At 39.0% G+C, this 20,083-nt stretch overlaps 1 protein-coding gene across 1 annotated transcript in view; it reads left to right on the top strand.

Moving 5' to 3' along the window:
• The window catches only part of LOC104468088 (protein spire homolog 1-like), a gene marked incomplete at both ends in the record, with an annotated part of 55,372 nt that overhangs the window by 2,027 nt on the left and 33,262 nt on the right, over nt 1-20,083 (top strand). The window lies entirely within an intron of this gene.

Here is a 20,083-nt window from a genome sequence, read left to right as displayed (position 1 = left end):
GGGGGGAAGGTATACTACTGATCTAGATCTAGCCCGTGTGAGACTGGGTGCTTTTGTAAGAGTAGCTTATTTGTATGGAGTGAGTCAGGATACAGTATTTCATTGATGATTATTATGGTTGTGGTTCTTGACCTGAGCTGTGAGATTTGGAAATGCAACTTATGAATTTTAATAGCAACAGGTTATTTAATGTTATTTATGTGAACAATCAGTTCACAATCAGAACAATCAGTTAAAAGTATTAACCTTCTATTTTTTATGAAGTAGTTTTCAGTACAAGTTTTAGAGCACAATGAGCTCTTAGTAGAAAGAAAGTTATGAATAAGTGTGGATTTGGACAAAATTTATATAATTGGTTTACCTCATAAATAATCTGATCGTTTAATACAGGTTGGAGAATTGTATGCTAACTTGTACCAGGGTGTTGAACCCTGTATATTGCTTCTTTGTAAAAGCAAGTTGTATCTAAGTCCAGAAGATTCGTGTGTGACAGAAATTAAAAGTGTAGTGGTGGGAGCTGAGTGTCCCAGAGAGCATATCAGGACACATTAGCATGCTGACACAGGACCCCACTAAAACCTGCCCCTTCTGGTGGGTTGCCAGTAAAGAGGGAAGCTCTTAGGATACTGGGATGGGAGTAACTTTTGTTTGCTTTTGTATCCTCCTTGCATCAGAAATAATGCTAAATGCTTATTGCCTTCATTTTTTTTTCCCTCCATCAGAGAAGAGGGGTCTGGAGGCAGAAATGAATGAAACGGTCTTTCACTCCCCTATGTTAGGGAAGGCCTGGCTGGCTGAAATACTCTTCCTCTTCAAGTCCTTGCCACTCCCAGCCGTGCTGAGTCGGCGCCCTTGGTGCGGACAGGAGTGAAGGTTGCTTTCCTTTCTCCTCCCTCTGCCACTCCCCATTCCCCAGTCACCTTCCCTAGAAGTGGCCAGCAGCACCCTACAAAGCACCTGCAGGAGCTGCTCCAAACAGCATGCTGCTATGTAGAGGATAAATGCAACATATCCTCTTCTCCCTGTTTGGCAAAAATGCTGTGAATCGGTGGGACAATCAAAGTTGGATCAACTGAAACCAGGACAGATCGTTGGAGGAGGTTTCACTTAGTGCAGGTGCAGAAGAGACATTTGTAAACACAGAGCTGAGGGCTTGTAGAAGTGATTATTTTGCAAGTTCTTTGCTTGATTTCTGCAAACAAGAAAAAATAAGTTTGGAAAACATCTCTGAACTCTTTCAGTTACACTGGTACACGTCCCTGAAGTACAAAAAGGATAAGAGAATGTTTGGTCAGGTTTCAACTGTTAAGGCTGCTGAATGGCATCTTTCTGGTTCTGCTTTGTTCATGCATATCTCTGCTAGTCTAAGGTACCTGCCTATGTATATGTTTTAAAATCAGCATCTTGCATTTTAACTTTTATAATCTTTTGCTAGTAATTTTTTATCGTTCTGTGACTTCACATTAGTGAATTGAAGTTCGGCTGTCATTTTTACATCATCCTAACTTTTACTGCTCTATTCCCTGGAATTCTCTTGTCTTGCTGTAGTTGCTTTTGCCACAATTATTTGCTGCAGGCTTATCTCTGTGAGTCACCTTTATTCCCTACTCTGTGTCGTTACTGCATTGACAGTACTAGAATGACAGCATCATTCTGCCACGTATTTGACATCAGTGTGGATTTCTAAGATCCTTTTTCTTGACTTCGTACCTTTTCAGGAGTAAGGCCATGTTTTGCATGTGGCTTCCCTTCTGCAGTGGTAAACTGTGTTGCAGGCTACACCCTTATTTATCCAGTGACTGTTTCACAACAGTGGTGTGTGATCTTGTGACCATGAGATTGGATAATTGTAATTCCCTCTTGGCAAGACTCACTGTGAAGCTTTCTCATCTGCAGTTTGTAGGGAATGCTGCAGTAGGTTTGGTCATTGAATTGGGCAACTGTCGTTCTTACCTACCCTGCGTTCTCTAAATTGCAAGCTTGGAAAATGGTAGAGATGGGCTGTGTGCTACTTGTATTGATTTTTAATGTTTTTAACTACATAGTCTCCAGTATGGACATGATTTTGTACTCGAAATGTGATTGTATATTTCATCCTTTCACCATTGATCACTAACGTGGGTGAGCCTATTTTGTGATTAAAACATATATAGATATGTGTCCAGGTTTTCTGTAATGTGAAGTAGGCAAGGTCAATCCTGAATCCTCCCCTAACCTGGAAAATGCTGAGTAATGTGGTGGACACCTATTCCCACGAATTGGGAAAAGGGTAAGTGCTAAATAGTACTGCCAAGATCATCATTGGCAAAACTCCTGTCTGGAGAAGACACAGACAAGCTTTTGTGCAGCTTCTCGGTATATTTGGCTGGTTTGGCTTTTGATTTCCCTGGCAAGACCAACCTGCTGCGCAGACTTGATCCACTGTTTTTAAAAATGCATCTACGAAGAGGGGAGACATTAATTGCCAGACACTTTTCAGTCTTTGATGTATTTTGGATATGGCGGCCCTCGTGCAAATAAAGGGAGGGAGAAATAAAGACAGTAAGGACTGTATATTTTCAGATAGATGCTTTCCTTGTTTGGGGCCCTGTTTGCTGCCCCCGTCCGCAGTACGTACACACTGTGCACATATGGTGCAGGAAAACTGTACCTCTCAGGAGTGCCAGGTTCGTTGTGCACATACACAAGGACAGAAGTGTGCATATACAGTAATCCCAAGGGGTCGGGAACCCAGCAGGTTGACAGCACATGTACGGCTTGGGGAGCCTTGGGTCAACAGAGGATATAGACAGAGTGGGCCTGGCATGCTGGGTGGTGTTGGGCTTGCTAAGGGTGTGGGAAGTCTTCTCATGGGGCACCTTTATCGTTGTGTATGGCCCTCCCTGATACTGAAACAAGATAATGCAGTTTATCAACCTCTTCTAGAATATGCTCAAACCCTAATTCCCCTCCTAATCTTAATGCTATCTCACTCCTTATCTCACAGATCTCTGCAGTCAGGTGGTTTAAACCAACACCACTTTTCATGTTAACCTGGAGGTGCTTTCTAAGCTGCAATTTATGAATATCTGCTGGCCTGAGCCTCAACCCTAAACCCAATTCCAGTATTATCCTTTATTCTAGGCCAGCGCCCTCTTCTAAATCCAGATGTGAGTAAAGCCACATAACACTTTGATAGCAGGTTTTATTCTGTGCTGGTATTTACTGGGCTGAACTGCCATCCTAGGCCTAGCCCTGTCATTTCTTCCTGCTTTGAACATCATCGTAGCCAAATCGCTGCTTCCAGTACTAGACTTCACCTTACCTGTTCTTCACCTTCCCTCTTCTTCAGAGCAGAGGTGCTGTCAGTAGTGTCTGCAAGTCATGACACTAACCTTTGTCACTGCCTCTGCTACCTTTTTCTGCAAGAAGATACGTAAGGAGGCAGTGGTCTTCCTGAACCAATATCTTGCTCTTACTTATGTTCACCTTTCGTCCTTAAAGTTAACTCAACTTTGACAGGAACCTTATCTGTAGCCAAGCCACACCTTCTTATCTCAGAAACAAATATACGTGGATGGCTCCGGGTGCTCAGTGGCCTCTGGTCCCAGGCCTTACTTAACTAATCACTTTTAGGTAATTCAGTAATAGTGTTTGTTAATTCTGACCAAAAATTAACTGTCGTACCACTGCTGCTTCACAAAGATGAATTAGTGACCCAGGTCACATAGTAAACTCGTACTTAGGAAATCTCCATGCTGACCCATTAATTTGTATGAATATTCTTTTCAGAGCAGTGTGTGCAGTATTGTGTTATCTCGCTATAAAAAAATGTAAACAAGATTACAGTTTGCAATATATGTATTGGTAGACTTTCATGTTTATGCTTTGCTTGTAAACAAAGAGGAAGAATAAGTTGTTTCTGTTAAGAAAACCCCCATATTTCAGATATTTGAGTTGTCCTTTAATCATAGGCATGGTCTCTAAAATGAGAAACTTTTTAAGTCTCGGTGACTCGTATGTCATGGTAGTTTGAGTATATGACTGTCTTATTTCAGTTGGAAGGAGCTGAAATTTACAGTGGTGATATTGATCTGCTTGTGTTTTGTTTTGAGTACTCTGATGGTAGTACAGATCAACTATCTACGGCATGCGTAGAGTTACAGAGGAAAAGAAGAATATGTCCTGTCTCTATGCAATTACAGATGGGATGAGAAGATGTGCATATTTTGGAGGCTTCTTTCTGAGTTTGAGGACATACTTTATTATATAGATGGTATGTGACCCCATGTAAGTATAATATGGGAACCTGTCAGAGGGGAACCAGAAAATGCAGTTAAAAATAAGTCTGGGTATTTGTTTATGACAGACAAAGAGTTCATGTTACTGGAATTCAAAAGCCCATAATTTTGCCTAGTCCGTGAGGTTAAAATTAGTAAGATGCAGCTTTCTGTGAGGGTAGTTCTATTTAGGGTTGGGTTGGCTTTCGCATTTTTGTATGAGCCTGCAGAACAGTATTTGTGCTTCATTTCAAAACAAACAACTTGCAGTAACTCTGTCTGAAACTGATGAAGATTTTGGAACCTTACTGAGATGGTTACCAATGCCCCAGATGTTGTCAGTTCATTTTATATGAAAAAGGAATGCAACAACATTGGCCATTTCTGAAATTCATCACACTCAAAAAAGACAATTGATCAGCTCTCTTCTCTTGAGTCCTGATCGTTGTATAATAAAATGTCACATGCTATGGTTTTTATCAGTGGATCCTCTTTTAGAAAAAGGTCATGTATGTCTTCACATGTTGGTGGGGGAAAGAAGTTAAAATTACAGTGAGTTGGAAGTTCTCAATTCCCTTCAGTTTTGTTGTTACAGTACTTGAACTTAATTTGCTGGCTTGACCAAAAATTAATCATTTTCTGTCTGTGGATCTTCAGTTGTCCACATAGACCTGGTGTCTGAGACCCCTTTTGTAATGTTGGCAAACCTCCTGTCCCAATTGTTTGTGTCCCTGAAAGTACCACCATCTAGTTTTTGTAACTCTTAAGTTCTGAGGGCTGCAGGTTCTCCTCTGGCAATTCCTTTTTGCAGTTTAACTCTTTGGGGACTGTAAGCTAGAAAGAAACTCAAAGATCTCCTAAAACGATGTTGTGAACACACCCCCGTATCATGCTGCTATGACAGGACAGCCCCACGTGGATGGCCTGTGTTGGCACACGTCTTGGCCACCCTTTGTCTCTGTGCTGCATTGACAGCAGTGCGACCTCTGTGTTCAACAGTGAAGTCCCAAGGACCAGTGCTCATCTCGTGTGCTCAGGGGCTTAAAAACATTCCCTTTTGGGCATGCTGACTGAGAGTATGCCTTTTAGTATCAACTACCCAGTGATTTCAGACAGACACACAGGCATTGTGAAGGACCCTGAAAACAATTGCTGAGATTGGATTAACAAAGGAATATATAGATTTTGACTGAATAAGACCCATCTACAGGCTATGGATGTATTTTCCTATTTCTTCACTATTCTTTGAACTAACTCAGAGTTGCCTTAGTAATGCAATAAACCTGCAATTTTTCTCTTCCCAAGCAAGCCTTGTTACATCATGGCTATTCATTCAAACCACAGCGTGTTTCTTCTCTCTGTGCTCTCACCTTGGCTGGGATCCATGTCACCTACATTTAGTCAAAGCATCGCAAAAGTTTTCTTTGGTTTTGGTTTTTTAACGCCATCAGTTCCTTCATCTCTTTTGCTGCAAGACCCCTCAAACATTTGGGCAGGCACAACTGAAGGACTGGTGGAGTAAACTGCTGCTGGCTGAGTTGTGCAAGTAGTTAGTGTTTGAGGCTCTGGTACTGTGCAGGCCCAGGGAACTGAGCTGAGGACAGATTGTGCAAAATAAATCAGAAGTCTCTCTCTGCATGTTCGAGTCTTCGTAATGTATGAGCAATATCTCCATGTTATTGGTTTTAAAATAAAATTATTTACCAGTAATAATAGGGTTTTGATATGAAGGGCTTTATAGACAGCCGCAGAGCAAGTGGATTTATGGCAGCTAAGAATTGTGCGAGTGAAAGGTAAGTAGAAGTGGAAGTAATTTTGTAGTGTTCACAACATTTGTTTTGAGATGTTTTGTTTAGAACTGCATTATACCAAATGTACTTGCAAGGAGGTTTTCCCTCATGACTTTGGTCTTTCCATTGAAAGTGCATTTTTTTTTTTCTCCTTGCTTTAATTTTTTTCTCATAAAGCACAGTGGAAACATCACTTCCATCGGCACAGGCTTAGATAGATTGGAGTGTCGTATTCCAGGCTGGGAGACAAAACCAAATCACCCTTTCTGTGGTGATTTTTACCTTCCCATCATGGCTCACATGCTCATAATGCAACTACACTGGTTAGAAACCCTTGAACCCATAATTCACATAATTATACTGGTATAACCTGTCTGAGGTCTAAAATAGTCTGAGGAATCCAAGGAGTTGTCCAACAAAAACAGGAAACAGAGATTGGGCATTCAGATTATTTTTATGTATGGGGAGGTTAAAATACCTCCTGAAGTTTGTGTGTGGCCTTTACGCACCTAGAAGAAGCAGAGTAGGGCATGGACTTTTTTCCCCATCTGTTTTATGCTGCAATTATTGCAAATATTTTATATGTGGATTAAAATAAAGTTCCAATTTTCAGAGGAGGTGGAATGGTGGTAACGGTGTGTCCTGTAGTGCATAAAATGCAGAATTTGTCATGACAGAATTCCAGTTTTCCCTTTAAAAATACAAATGTCTAGAATGTACAGAGCAATCTGTTAGAAGTAACACATCTGAGTATGAGGTTTAATCTGAAGTATTAAAGAACCTGTGTTAGCCTGCACTGCTAAAATAGACCCTGGAGACTAAAATAGATCAATGAGTGTTTACTTTCACAAGGTACATTTTGTTTGATCAGATTAATTTGAATTCTAACTAATGACTGGAAATCAGGGTAATGGTTGGTGAAGTAACACAGTAATGCTGTTGTGACCCATACCAAAGTAAAAAAAGGGCAGAGCTGTTACTAAAGCGGCCCATATCTTCTCTGCCCTACAGATTAACTCCAGCAATCAGCTGGGCAGTGCAGACTCATCTGTCCAAAGCTGAAGGGATCTGCCTGAGAGTCTCTTTCTTCAACTTGCAACCGCCTCCCCTCTATGGGTGTTGAAACTAATAAGTGCACAGAATGCCATGATGGATTTTTCAGATTCACTGTCAGCCTAGTAAAGGCAGTAGATCTGCTCAGAAAAATTAGCCAGGACAGCAGCTTGTCTTACATTAGGGTTTCACAAAGGTTCATCTTGTCAGAATCAAGTTTCCATCCATGTAGACTTTGCAGTCTCAGATGTTTGTGGTATTCCAGCTAGCTTTTTAGCTCTACTGACTCCTTTCGCTACTTTGAAACTGCAGGCTATTTTTATACAGTCAGATGACATCTTTTATCATGTCTGTAAGGCACAAGTGTTCTTTGATTTCCATATAATACCAGCATCCCATAGGGAATATCCCGTGTACCTTATCAGTACTGCTTGTATTATTTACATTGTGTGTGTGATATAGTTTTAGTAGACAAGTAAATTAATGGTGGCATGCAAAATTGATGTACAATTTTCTCTGTCATTTAGCATTATGTGTTGAAGGTTCCCAGTTGCTGCCCTCACGGACCATATTCAAAACAGTAGATTAACTTGTTTCTGCAGTTTTTAAGTTGTGCATATACGTCTCTTGCTTAAAACGGGCAGTATAGGTGTCCTTGTAGCTGTAATGCTGTCAGGCATAAGAGAAGCAGGATTTATGGGGTTGGGGAGAACTTCTTAATTAGGCCAACTGATCTAGCTGGGGGAAAATAAGGTCCAACAGCAGAGTCTCCAAGTGCTTGTCTGCTATAGACTTTGGAGTTTGTGACTTCTATGAGGTGTTAGAGCCTCACAATCCATCACCCCGTTCAGGAGAGGGGTCAATAGGAAAAGTGGCTGTGGAAGCTTTGCCTTTTCTAGTTCTTGCCAGAACACAAATTACTAGATTTGAGGATGCTCGCAAGTTTTTCTTGCTGATGGCAGTTGTGTCAAAAACTATGGGTATTTCAGTTGTCAATATTGCTAGTTCGGAGTCACTTTAAGGGTGATATAATTGCATTGCCAAAGAAAATGGAAGCAGCATAGATGCTACAAATTTTCTTAATTTCTTACAGAAGCATATTGTACTGTAACAGCAACATGGGAAAAGTAAAGAAACAGAGTGAGGGCCCTTTAATTAAGCCAGTGTGATCTTCTTGCTTTTGAATTATTCAAGAGGGAGTGTTGGGCTTGAGGCAAAGTTTCTTTTGGTGCATTTATTTCAGTGTGGTAACAGTATTAAAAGAAATGAAACATTTGGAGGAAAGTTTTTCTTGATTTACTTAAAAGTACCACTAATTTTCCAAAATAATAATCTCTCTATTTAGCTATGTGATTTTCTATATGCTCTTGATTACTATGTTCCCAAGATGCTATTTTCTGCGCTTCTTTGCTTAGTGTACTGTTGCATGCTGTATTTTAGAAAACTAAGTAGGATAAAGCCATTTGATACAAAGAAATAAGCAGTGTATATTAGATTGTACTGTCCCCTGAAGATCTGAATCTAAGAGTCAGAATGTCATATTTATCCCAAATATTGGTCCGAAGACAGGGAATGTTTTGCATTTTTTAGTAAAAGGATTTTTACAGTAGGTTTTTGTTTAAACATGTAATTGGAACATCCTTAAATTAGTGTTGTAATTGAAGCAGTCTTAAGGGGTAGCTTTCAAAAGACTATTGTCCCCAGGATGCATGGCCCTGCGTGTATTTTAAATTATTGATTTGTAAATACTTTTAATGAAATAACACAGTGGGGAAAGCAATATTCTTCTGGGTGATGGCTTCAGGGCATTTCTGAGGTAGCTTTAGCTTTGCCTTACTGCATGGCTTGGGCTATGCTACCCCAGAACTCATCCATCAGTGCAGATGAGTCTTGTACGTGGTTGTGGAGAATTATTTGAACATTTTATTCTAGCAGCCTTCCTAATAATTCATACTAACTTGTGCAACTGAACAAAATGGTCCCAAGAGATAGACTCCTTGAATCTACTTAGTTGGGCAGAGGATTTGTTGTAGGTTAACCTGGATGCTGTAAGAAGGCAGCAGGCATGGGAATTCAGGGGTTTTGTGTGGGGAGGTGAAGTGAACTGGCAGAGCTGAGTAGCAACCATGGCTACTTGTTGTTTGGAGACCCAAACTAAATCATATAAAGAAGATTTAACTGAGGGATTGGCAAGGGCAGGGAGCTAAGGGATTGTGCTAAGGGAGACCAGCTGCACGTGGGGGCAATGCTTCACATGCTGCTCTGAGTTTGCTTTGTGTAAGGTCTGTAAAGAAGGCACTAGGAAGACTTTTTTTGGAAGCCTGGTTGGATGGAGAACAGAGGAGTTTTTTTGCTTTTGCCCTAGAAGAGAACAAACCCTTTTGTTTTATTGCTATTTATGTATTTGTATCTCAGAGAAAGAGGCTAGAAACTTGATTTTAAACACGGGAAAAACAGGCATTTGTTTTATTGTTACTGAGTTCATGATGGCAAGGAAGAACAAGATACTTTGGGTGATTTAAGCCAAAAGAGAGTTCTGTGGTTTTTTGCCTGGCTTTCTCTTAGGACAAAGCAAGCTTGGAGTTGGGACAAGAAGGTCATAATGAGCAATTGTATTTGTTTTTCCTTTTCTGCATGCCAGGATTTGTTTATGTGAGGACTAAGACCAACACTTGCTTTAGATGAGCAAATTCTCACGAAGCCAAATCTCGTTATGGGTTGATCTCTTCTAATCAATTGATGTTGATCAGTCCACTATATCATACTGTGTGTAACAAGCCCCCATATATGTATTTTATACAGTCAGATACTCTTGCACATATAGATGTAAAATATCACTGTCCTCAATCCACTTTTTAAAATTGAAAGATTGTAAGGTGATGTTTGAAAACACGACAGCATTGGGGGAAGAAAATGAGCTATAGGGTTTGTTTTTTTAAAAAACTTTGACTTCTGTGGTAGCATGTAATATTAACAAACAAATAAAGAATTGAAGTTCAAGATAGTATTAGTCAGCATGATTTATTAAGTCTTTTCATGTCTGGACAGAGGAATTGTGTCACAGTAGAAATATTTTTAATGGCTCAGAGGTTAAAAAAAAACAGAAAATATGTTTTCCAGGCAACACACACATTTGAAAATAAAAATATTCAGTAAGGTAATTTTGACCTTGTGTTTGCATTAAATTTCTTATAAACCTTTACAGAAAGTGAAGGGGGTCATGTACCTTAGCTTGAGCAAGAAAGCTGGTGACAGTTTGTGTAAATCCCTTTAATGTGATTTTAAAGAAGCTTGGAACGTGACAAGTGTTTAAGTGAATTATGTTGATAGACAGGTTTCATTAATTAAAGTGATGTAATTTGGTGTCTTAAGCAGTTGTCCTGATTTCTCATTCTGGGCAGTGTAATTGGAGGTCAACACATGGCCTGCTTTACTTTGAAAGTAACCACGGTGCTTGTCTTAAAAGGGTGATGTCAGTCCTTTTCGCGTTTGAATGTGTTAGTGAGCAAAGGAGGGGCATTTATTGCAATTTCTTGTCCTGGAAATGATGCTTACTGCATTCGGAGCCAAGGCACTTTGCAGAGGATTTTCCAGTGAAGAGTCTGGCTGCCAGCGGCACTTGGCCTCGTGGCGTCACCTTCAGCAGAAGTCCTGAAAATCTGTCCTTACAGGAAACATTTAAAAAAACTAAACTGCAAAAGTGTTGCAAAAAGTGTACCACTGAACACTGCAGGTTGTTTTTTCCTTCCTACCTGGGCTCACTTTTTGTCACGAGAAGCTTAAGAAGGGGGTGGGGAGAGGGGACGTGTCTGCTTCTTCCAGGTGCTTTCCCGGTGGCTGAGGGATGCACGGCACCCGTCTGCCTTTGGCCTGGTGCTGGGGTCAAGCGAGCAGGTAAAACTGGATACGTGTCTCTGTCACATCCAGGACACTTTCTGCTGTAAAGATGAAACTCAAGAGGTTTGTAATCTCCCAGCAGGTGTTACTTCTGCCTGGGTGTCCTGGCAGTGAACTGCTGAGGTGAGATAACTGGTGAGATAACTAGGCCACCCCCCCACTAACCTCTGTTGTCTTACATGCCTACCGCAATAAAATGATGAATAATTTTCTTCACTGCTCTGACAGATAAAGATAACCTCTCTGTGAGGATAATTTGGCAGTTGTCTAGGCCTTTTAATGAAGACACTACAAGCAGAGTGGTTTCTTGGCAGCTCCCTGCTGGTGTCACACAGATTTTGAGGGAAGGGAGCTCTCCTCTTCTTCCCCGACTCCACCAGCTTCCACTTCGAGTTGTCTTTCTCCTGGAACCCTGATGTATACTTAACGATGAGGCAAAAAGTCCTCTAGAAACACTTAGTTTGGGGCTTTTTGACGGGACAGTGATGTTTTGAGCTATCTGTTGGCAGAACAAGCTGTAAGCTTTAACACTCATCAGTTTTACACCAGACTGCTTGTAGATGTGATGGTACATCCTAGATTCAGTTCAGAGCTGTCAACAAACTCCAGTTGAGGCACTGCCAGTGTCTTAGATTTGTCCCTTTTCCATTGCTATCGAGTCCTTCTATATGAAGTTGATGTTAAACTGGCTTTCATCTTGCTGAAGGTAGCAGTGTTTGAAATAGATCTATATATTTGCATTTCTGGTTGCTTGTACTTTGCTCTTAAGTCTTGTTTATTTTAAAAATAGCTGGCCTGATTTTCAGCTCTCAAAAGTGGCTTTATAATGAAAAATGTCAGTACAGAAAAGAATTACCCAAGAGTAACAATTGGTCTTTGACTACAGGCAGGAGAGTGCTCTACCACGGTCACCCCTTTGATAACCTTACTCTCTAGGGACTGAGGTCGCTACAGTATTAATTACCTTCCAGAGATTTAATTCCTTTTATACTTCTGCTTTGGAAGGCATTGGTAAACGTATCATGAAAAAGCATCTATTTCAACAGACATGTACTAGATGCCTTGGCAAGTGCCAGGAGTTTTAAAGGTAACTTTGAAGTTGAAGAACTGAGCTGGGAATTCCTGCCTGACTTGCAGAGATAAATCTTTCATGATATGTAACTGAGAACAGGTAAATAATTATCTGTGGTGCAGGTCTTTAGAATACTTGGCACAAAATAGTTTAATTATTTTAAGAGCTGTGTTTGAAAACAAAGCACTCATGCACCAATGGACTGGAGAACTAGGAAGGTGATTTGCCTCCTTCCATTTTCTCTTTTTCTCTTCAGATAATAAGGTTTTTGATGAAGGGGCAGCTGGTAGCCAGGTTGTGGTGTGTGTTTTTTTTTATTGTTGGGTTTTGTTGTTTGTTTTTTTCCCTTAACTACTCTCTGTACATCCCTTTTACTGCAGAACATGCTTGTTTCTACAAGCTCCTTCTTTGATAAGAATGGTAGGACTTAATCTGATGTGGTTGAAATAACTTTAAGTGCAAAATAATTTAATGTTAATTAAAAGCAAGGTAATAAGAGCTGGGAAGACTCTTCAAATACTTTAAACTGTGTATTTCTTTTCCAATTTTTTTTGGGGGGGGGTGTTTTTTTTTTTTGGAGTGTGGAAAGGAATTCAATTTCGAAAAGAATGCTCAGCATTTGAAAGTGCAAGTAGCTATTTTTGAAAATAAGACAAACTTTGCTTGTTTTTTGAATTGGAGAACGGCCACAGTGCATGGCTTGGCCTACAAGTGGCATATTTTGAAATAAGCAAGCTAAGTGTTAGAAAGAAGAGACAAACCCTAGGGAAGAAGAAGAAATATTTCTGAGTTTAGTTTACTACCAAGAGCGGATCTCTTCCTCTGTGTCTTTCGGCTCTCATCTTGTGTTGAGGTCTGTGTTGTTCATCCTTTTTAGAAGCAAGGACTCATTCTTATCCTCTCCAAAGAGTCATGATGTTAAAATAAAACTACTATATTTTAATATTGGAGCAAGATGACAGCTTTTAGATTGTGCTGGTATCTTCACAATCTCCTAATTAGAAATAATGAAGATTACATTTCATACATATTCTTACAAGTTCAGGACCTAAGATTTCAGGCAAACCACCAGTTACTATAAGATGTATAATAATTCACTACAGTTGTCCATTCTGAATTTTCATATGGAGACTGAAATCTTTGTAGCAAATAGGAGTGCAAATGGACCAACAAAGCAGTGACATGATGGAAAAATATGCTGTAGCATCCTACATGATTTGGTCAGCTGTGGCTTTGATCCAGATTTTTAAAATTTTCTTTATCACGAAAGATTCCTGACCAGCTCACTGGGCTTTGGATCGCCCTCAGATCTCCATTGGCAAAATAGATTTGGCAATTCCTAGTGTCACAAGGGTGGGAGCATACATGGAGCATGGACTGCGAGGCAACTACGGTGATGGAGCCCCTACAGCACGACTACAGTCCCTACAGTGTACACTCAGTGCGGTTTGGGATATATGAAATGGCCTTGAATGCTTGACAGAGTGGTGGCTTTACTCCTGTTGCTGCCATAAGCAGGGATATATATTTTAATCGGAATTACAGTATTTTCTTTTTAATCAATTAATAAATAAATTATGGGTTAAGTAATTTTGTTTGTACCTGTCTTAGAGCAGCACATATTTTTAAATATTAATATTTATGTAACTGATATGCTTTATAAGACAATTGCAATGTAGATTCAATGGCTGTAAATTTTAAGAAAAAAATGTTAAGCATATGTGCCTAGAAGAAGAATAAGAGTTTTTCTGTAGGCCGTTTTCATTCAGAGTTTCAAGACCTCATTTCCCTGACAAAGGTACTACAAATAAGCAGTACGGTATGCATGAAGGAATAGAATAGGTTTCTATATGCTGAGATCTGATGAAAGCAAAATGAGACTGGTTACAAGTTGCTGGATTTCTTCACTGGGAGTGAAGTTAAAAGCTTGTTATATTTAGTAATACAGTTTGTTTGGCTATGCAGCTGGAAATCTGGTTTTTTGGATAGGAATAAAAAGTCATGCTTCAGGACAAAACATGAAAGGAAATTATTATTATGCCTACTGAGAGAAGTTTCAGTGCTTTACATAAAAACAAACAAGCTTCCCACACACATACATTTTAAAGCTCTGTATGTGTACTCTAAATTGCTGCCAAGGAAAGTGCATGTTTTTATTTTAGTTGATATATTTTAATTGGATTTTAAGTGGCTCATGAATAAAACTGCCTTACATTACTATATTGTCTCTCATTTAGTAAGTATTGAAGCATCTAAACTCTTTAGTAATGAGACTGATAGGCATTATTGGAAAATTGGTACAGAAACAGCCTCTTTTCTGCATTATTTTGCCTTTTCTGTGTCTCAGTGAGATTTGGTTTCTGATTTGAGAATCGTTCCCCAACATTTTCTGTTGCCTTTTGATAAAATTCGTGTTCACCTTTATGTTGTTTGAAAATGTCACTATTTTCTACTGGTTTTCTAGAGTTGCTCTGTTTTTTTTTCAAGCAGTACCCTGAGTGTAATGGCTGCTTTATATGCTTGTATGGAGACTTGGGGAGACGAGACGAAAGGAGAAGGGCATTTGTCCTGCCCTCCTTCTCTGCGGCATATGCCAAGCATCCTGGGACAAAACCAATGCTCCTCTCTTTTCTGCTGAACAAAAGTAGTACTTCCAGCAAGAAAGTACCCTCCAGCCCTTAGGAGGGCCCGAGAAGCATGGCAGAGAACCCTACGAAATTACGCTTACAACGGTGCAGCTCTTTACTGTCAGTTGTTTGGGTCTGAGTTATTTAACAATGTAAGGGGTGGTTCCACAGCTTAATGGGCCGTTAGCTAAACAACTGTACAGGTAGCCCTGTGAATATGTACAGCCATTCCCCTTCTCCTTTAATGATCCAGTTTTATTGTATTTCCCAATCTAGGCCTCTATTCTGCTTCTGAAGCTTGTTTTCTTACCCAGATGCCTCCATCCCATCCTTCATGCTGCTGCTCCTGCATGAAATGCAGATGTGTGAGCAGTACAGATGAGAGCTGCTGAATTTACACAGAGCTGTTGCCTTGTTTTGAAGCAGAGAGCTTTAAAAAATGGTTGCTACTGACAGGCTAAGGAGTGGTTTTGCTATAGAATGCAGGGGTTGACGTTTCATGTAAAAGAATGGGAAAATATAAATTGTAGGATTTCGCCCTGGCTCGTGAATAATCCCATTGATGTCCCACTGAATAGTCAAAGAACAAGAGCTAGAAAATTCAGATTACTGCATATTTATATTATTAATTCCTCTTTTATTCTGCTAAGAAACAACGGAGCACAGTTTCTCTGAAACTAACAGAGAATGCAGAGTTGGTTTTCACTTAATTGGCTCTTTTGAAACAAGCCTCATTGGGAAGCAGGATGTTGTCAAGACCACTGCGTAAAGACAGTGTAACAATACACCTAACACATATTCCAGAAACAGCTCTATGTGGGGGAGTGTATTTGAGGAGTAAAAATAGCTAAATAGCTTTCAAGAAGAAATAAGAATTTACATGAATGCAATTTTGTCAAGAAACCTGCACTAGCACATAAAATTAGTCAGTCATTGAAAAATTAATGTCAAAATGTCCAGTGGATATATCATCATTTCACAAAAACATAGGTTGACCTTTCTTTGAAGTATATTTTGATAGTCAGGGTCTCCATTCTGTACTTGGAAAGGTAATAAAGAGTAAGAATGGGGTTCACTGAGCGTGAAAAATCAGGATCCGGTTTAAAAATAGAAATGTAGTTAGTAACGTATATTGTAGTTTGTTTTCTACTTCTTAACACCCATAGAAGTTTTGAATCCTTTCAAAAATGTTGCTAATTGTGTTAAATACTGTACGACTTGTTTCCCTAAAGATAGTATTATATAAATGTAACAGAATACAAATTGTATTCACCTTTAATTGTTTCTGTTCAGTGAGGTATTACGCTTAAAGTTGCTGTCTGTTGAAAGATTCTCATCACTGCTTAAATTCAGTCTAATAGCATTGAAAAGTTGTTAAGACTCTTCAGATAGATATGAAATATAAGATTTTAAGAAAACTAATCACAGTGCTCAGTACTTCAAGGCAATCAATAACTGGAGGAAATGGTGTCAGAGCAGATATTCTGTTTAGAAGAAAATAGTGGAGGAGGGTCCTTTAGTGTGCACCAGTTTCATCCTGAGCATTATGGAATTGTTCAAGTTTTGCTTTGTAGTTCTAAAAAGAACTACAGCATATGAAGTGGCACTACAGCATTCCCCAAACACAGTCTACCCACATTAGTCTTTCAATTTTGCTTCCACACAGACTTAAATTTTGACTGAGGAGAGCATTTGCAAACATTTGTTAGTCCATTCCTGTTTGACATTTAAGCATATCTATAAATAATTTGCTCAAGGCATTTAATCCTCAGAGTTTGCAAAGCAGAGGGTAGTTAATGAAGATTGTATGATACAGACAACTGGACATTTCTTGAAGGATCAAGATCTTAGGAAAAGCACTGCTTTCAATCCTTGCACCATCTAATTCCCATTTGCAATTTTGGCTTTAATTTTGGCCGCTATGTTTTTTTCTTCTTTTTACAACCCTGAAAGAGGGAACCAACCAAGGCCACTATTTCATCAAATTGTACCCATTATTGCTAAATGCAATAGGTTTGCTGCTGAATTTGGGTTTTCATATTAGGAAAATCAGTAAAGAAAGATGGTATTCGTTGAAGCCATTTTATGGGGACAATCACTTAAACCATTAAATTCTGAACTTGTGTAAGTAAAGAACTACATAGTTTTTTTCTTGTATACCTCAAAGCAATGAAAAACATGATCAAACTAACAAATACCAGTGTGAGGGAAAAGCCTTACCAGATTGATGGGGAACACTTAAATAACGAGGTACACATGTGCTTGACACCAGCAAGCTAGCAATTTGCCTTATTTTCCACAAAACCTACATTTTCCTTGAGGTGTGCAAAATTAATTAGGAGCTCACATGTCAAGCAATTGGCAATTTCACAGCACTTGCAAATGATAATTTAAAATATCAATTTAAAAAGTTACAAAGCTTCTGCAGGTAGCTCTCTGGGAAGAGTAACTTTCTGTGAATACTTTCTGTGAATTTATTTTGTGGATTAATCGCTAGCTCTGCTTGCATCCCTTTTGTCTCATTGCAGTCTTGCCTCACTAGTATTCCCCTAAAGTCCTTTATCAGAGGGATCAACTAGTCCTTGGCCCACTGCGGCTGCAAACAGCAGAGCCAGGGGCAGATCTCTGCCCAGAAAGTCTGAGTGAGCAGCTGTGAACTGGTAGGGAGCAGGTGAGCTGGCTCCAGGTATCATGAAAGCAGCCTCAAAACTTGCACTGTGCCTAAGTCCCATTGCTTTCTAAGAAAGTCTGTGTTAATGTTCCAAGGCTTTCAAAACACTTAACAAGCCTGGCACTTGCAGGCTGGTAGTATGTTTTGCATAATATCAATAGCTTGTCTTTGTGTCCCATGGGAAAAAAAAAATCCTTTTCTTCTTTGTGGTGCATTCATACAGGCCCTCTGTCCAAGATGATTGCAAGTGGAAACACTTTTGAAATCTAAATTCCAGCAGGCCAGGTGTTTTGGTGAGGCTTCCAGTATGTATCTAGACAAAAAGGTTTTGCAAAACCTACCTGAATTTTAGTGGATGAGTCACTTGTAGTTTTTGTAATTTTATGGAGCCTTTGATGGAATATATTCAAACAAATGCAAGAAATGCTGTTTGATCTCTTAGGATGGTTAAGTTGTGATTTCTGTTAACACTGCTTTGGCTTGGTGCACTGTTTCCTAGTCAATTGAGGATGAATTTGGATAGAGGAGCTGGCAAGGCTGTGGTATTTACATAATGCCTTTTTTTTTTCTGTGAACCCTGAATGTGGATGGAAACAGTCTCTAATCTTCTTAGTGATCTAAGCAAAGATTGAATGCTTTGGGTCAAGCTGGGTTTTGGATAGGCTCAGATAGGGGGGGAAAAAAATCCCAGCTCTTCACAATGATTGCAAATGAAAATACAGACCGAGCTAGTTAATGTTTCAGTAGTAGATAATATTTTTGATATTTCACCAATTTGCAAAGACCACGTAATTTGTTTTCAACCATAGTTTTTGAGACTTCTTGGAAACAGAACAAACAGCCTTTGTATTAAGCTCTGGGCACTGTTCACATTCATTCCCCTTAGGATAGTTTTAAGTTGTATCATGAGGGATGAAAAGGTAAGTGTCAGAATAAGCAGCATACAGAGGCTTCCTTTCCTCGATGAACTCTGAATGGCTGTAAAAGACTGCAGACCTGGTTTTAATCCTTCTTGCACCATGATCACTGTGACAGGGTAAGAGGAGGAGGAGTTCATTAGGTGGCTGTCCTTTCGTATCTCAATTGTTAAAACATTGACTGATTTTTGTGGTGTGTTATGGTAACATCGTTTTTCAAACACTACTATCATAAAATTAAAGATATGATTTAATTTGTTTTTAAGTGGATAAATATCCTGAACTCAGGCTAGAAGTTACATTTCGTACTTTGCCTTGCCTGCCTAGATTTTGCAGTATTTTTTCATGTAGAAGTTATAGCTTGTCAACAACATGTTCTGCACAACATGCAAGTACAATATATTCCAATGAAGGGGGAAAAAAGCAGTCTTTCCTATTGGCATTCTCCTTTTTCTTCAGGGTTACCTTCCCCAAGCCAAAAATTTATGCTAAATCACTTGACTTAATGTTACCACAGGGTTTTTTTGTATGTGATGCATCTTCACATAATATAAGATCATTCAGAGATGGATTTTTTCAGAACATGAAAGTTGGTAGGAGCTGCTGGCCTTTTTTAGTATCCGCAGCTTAATGTTTACAAACCAAATAGTGAACTTTTTATGTGGTTGCTTTTGTAACTAAGATTAGCAGCAGGCATTTAATTTTTTTTGCTTTACTGTGTTCAATAATAAAATTGAGATTATATCCATCCCCTGCTTGAACTTGCCACTGCTGCATTTCATTAACTTTCTCAATATTTGATGCAAATTGTTCCTAATGAACATGCATTTAAATAAAGACAAAAAAACATTCTTAAAAACTTGTGTGCAATCTGTATAATAATAAAATTTTACTCTCAGCTACGGAGACTTGTACTGCTTGATGACCTTCTTGAAATTACTGATGATGTTATTCTAACAGTTATTGTTATTCCTCTCAGTGGTGTCTTTTAGAATGAAATGCTTTTTGTCTGTGCTATAATTAATAAGAAGAAATAGCTTAATGAAAACATAGTAAGGCAGGTAAGGCCATGATTAGTTATTGAGAGAAAGGAACACAAATTAACCATACTCAGAATTTGGTCTTTTAAATGTTCTGAATATTTTCATTAAGGGCAATGTTTAATAGCTTCTGTCTTTGTTGTATGTGTTGTCCCTGTAGCACACATTAGAGGTACATCTGTTTTAGTTTTTCTCCCTTTACCTGCAAAGGAGATAATATAATTGTTAAAAAGGAAACAAAGAAAAGAAAAACAAGACCAAAAAAAAAAAAAAAAAAAAAGGCGGGGGGGTGGGTGAGAACGACAAAAAGGAAGAAAAAAATGGGGGGAGGGGGGAGAAGCACAAGGAAGGTTTCTGTCAGCTATGTCCCTGTGATTATCCAGAAATAAATTTGAAGAGTATAAGAAAATTTTGATCATCATCATATAGCAGTATAAAATTTGAAAGGGAGGAATCAAGGGCAGTTTTGTGAACATGTCTGCCTTGTGTTCCCTATATATAGGAAGGAAGGAAAATATACACACAAATACACACACACATATGTGAACCTTATTATATATTCTTTTTTATGACTAAAAGGAGATATATGTATGGGTACAATAATCAGAATAGGATATTGCAGGAGTCCAAATTTCTCTTGTGAAAATTTATCAAAGAAGTTCACCAAGTCTGACCACTGAACTCTGTATTGTTAAACTAATTGGAAGAAATAAAAGATAACAAGGGGTGGCTATGGCCTTAGAAAGCAACTTGTCAG

Source organism: Pterocles gutturalis, unplaced genomic scaffold (genome assembly GCF_000699245.1).
Source record: "Pterocles gutturalis isolate BGI_N339 unplaced genomic scaffold, ASM69924v1 scaffold13709, whole genome shotgun sequence".
NCBI lineage: Eukaryota > Metazoa > Chordata > Aves > Pterocliformes > Pteroclidae > Pterocles > Pterocles gutturalis.
The sequence above is the reverse complement of the archived record's forward strand: the minus strand, read 5'-3'. Positions and strand labels throughout refer to the sequence as shown.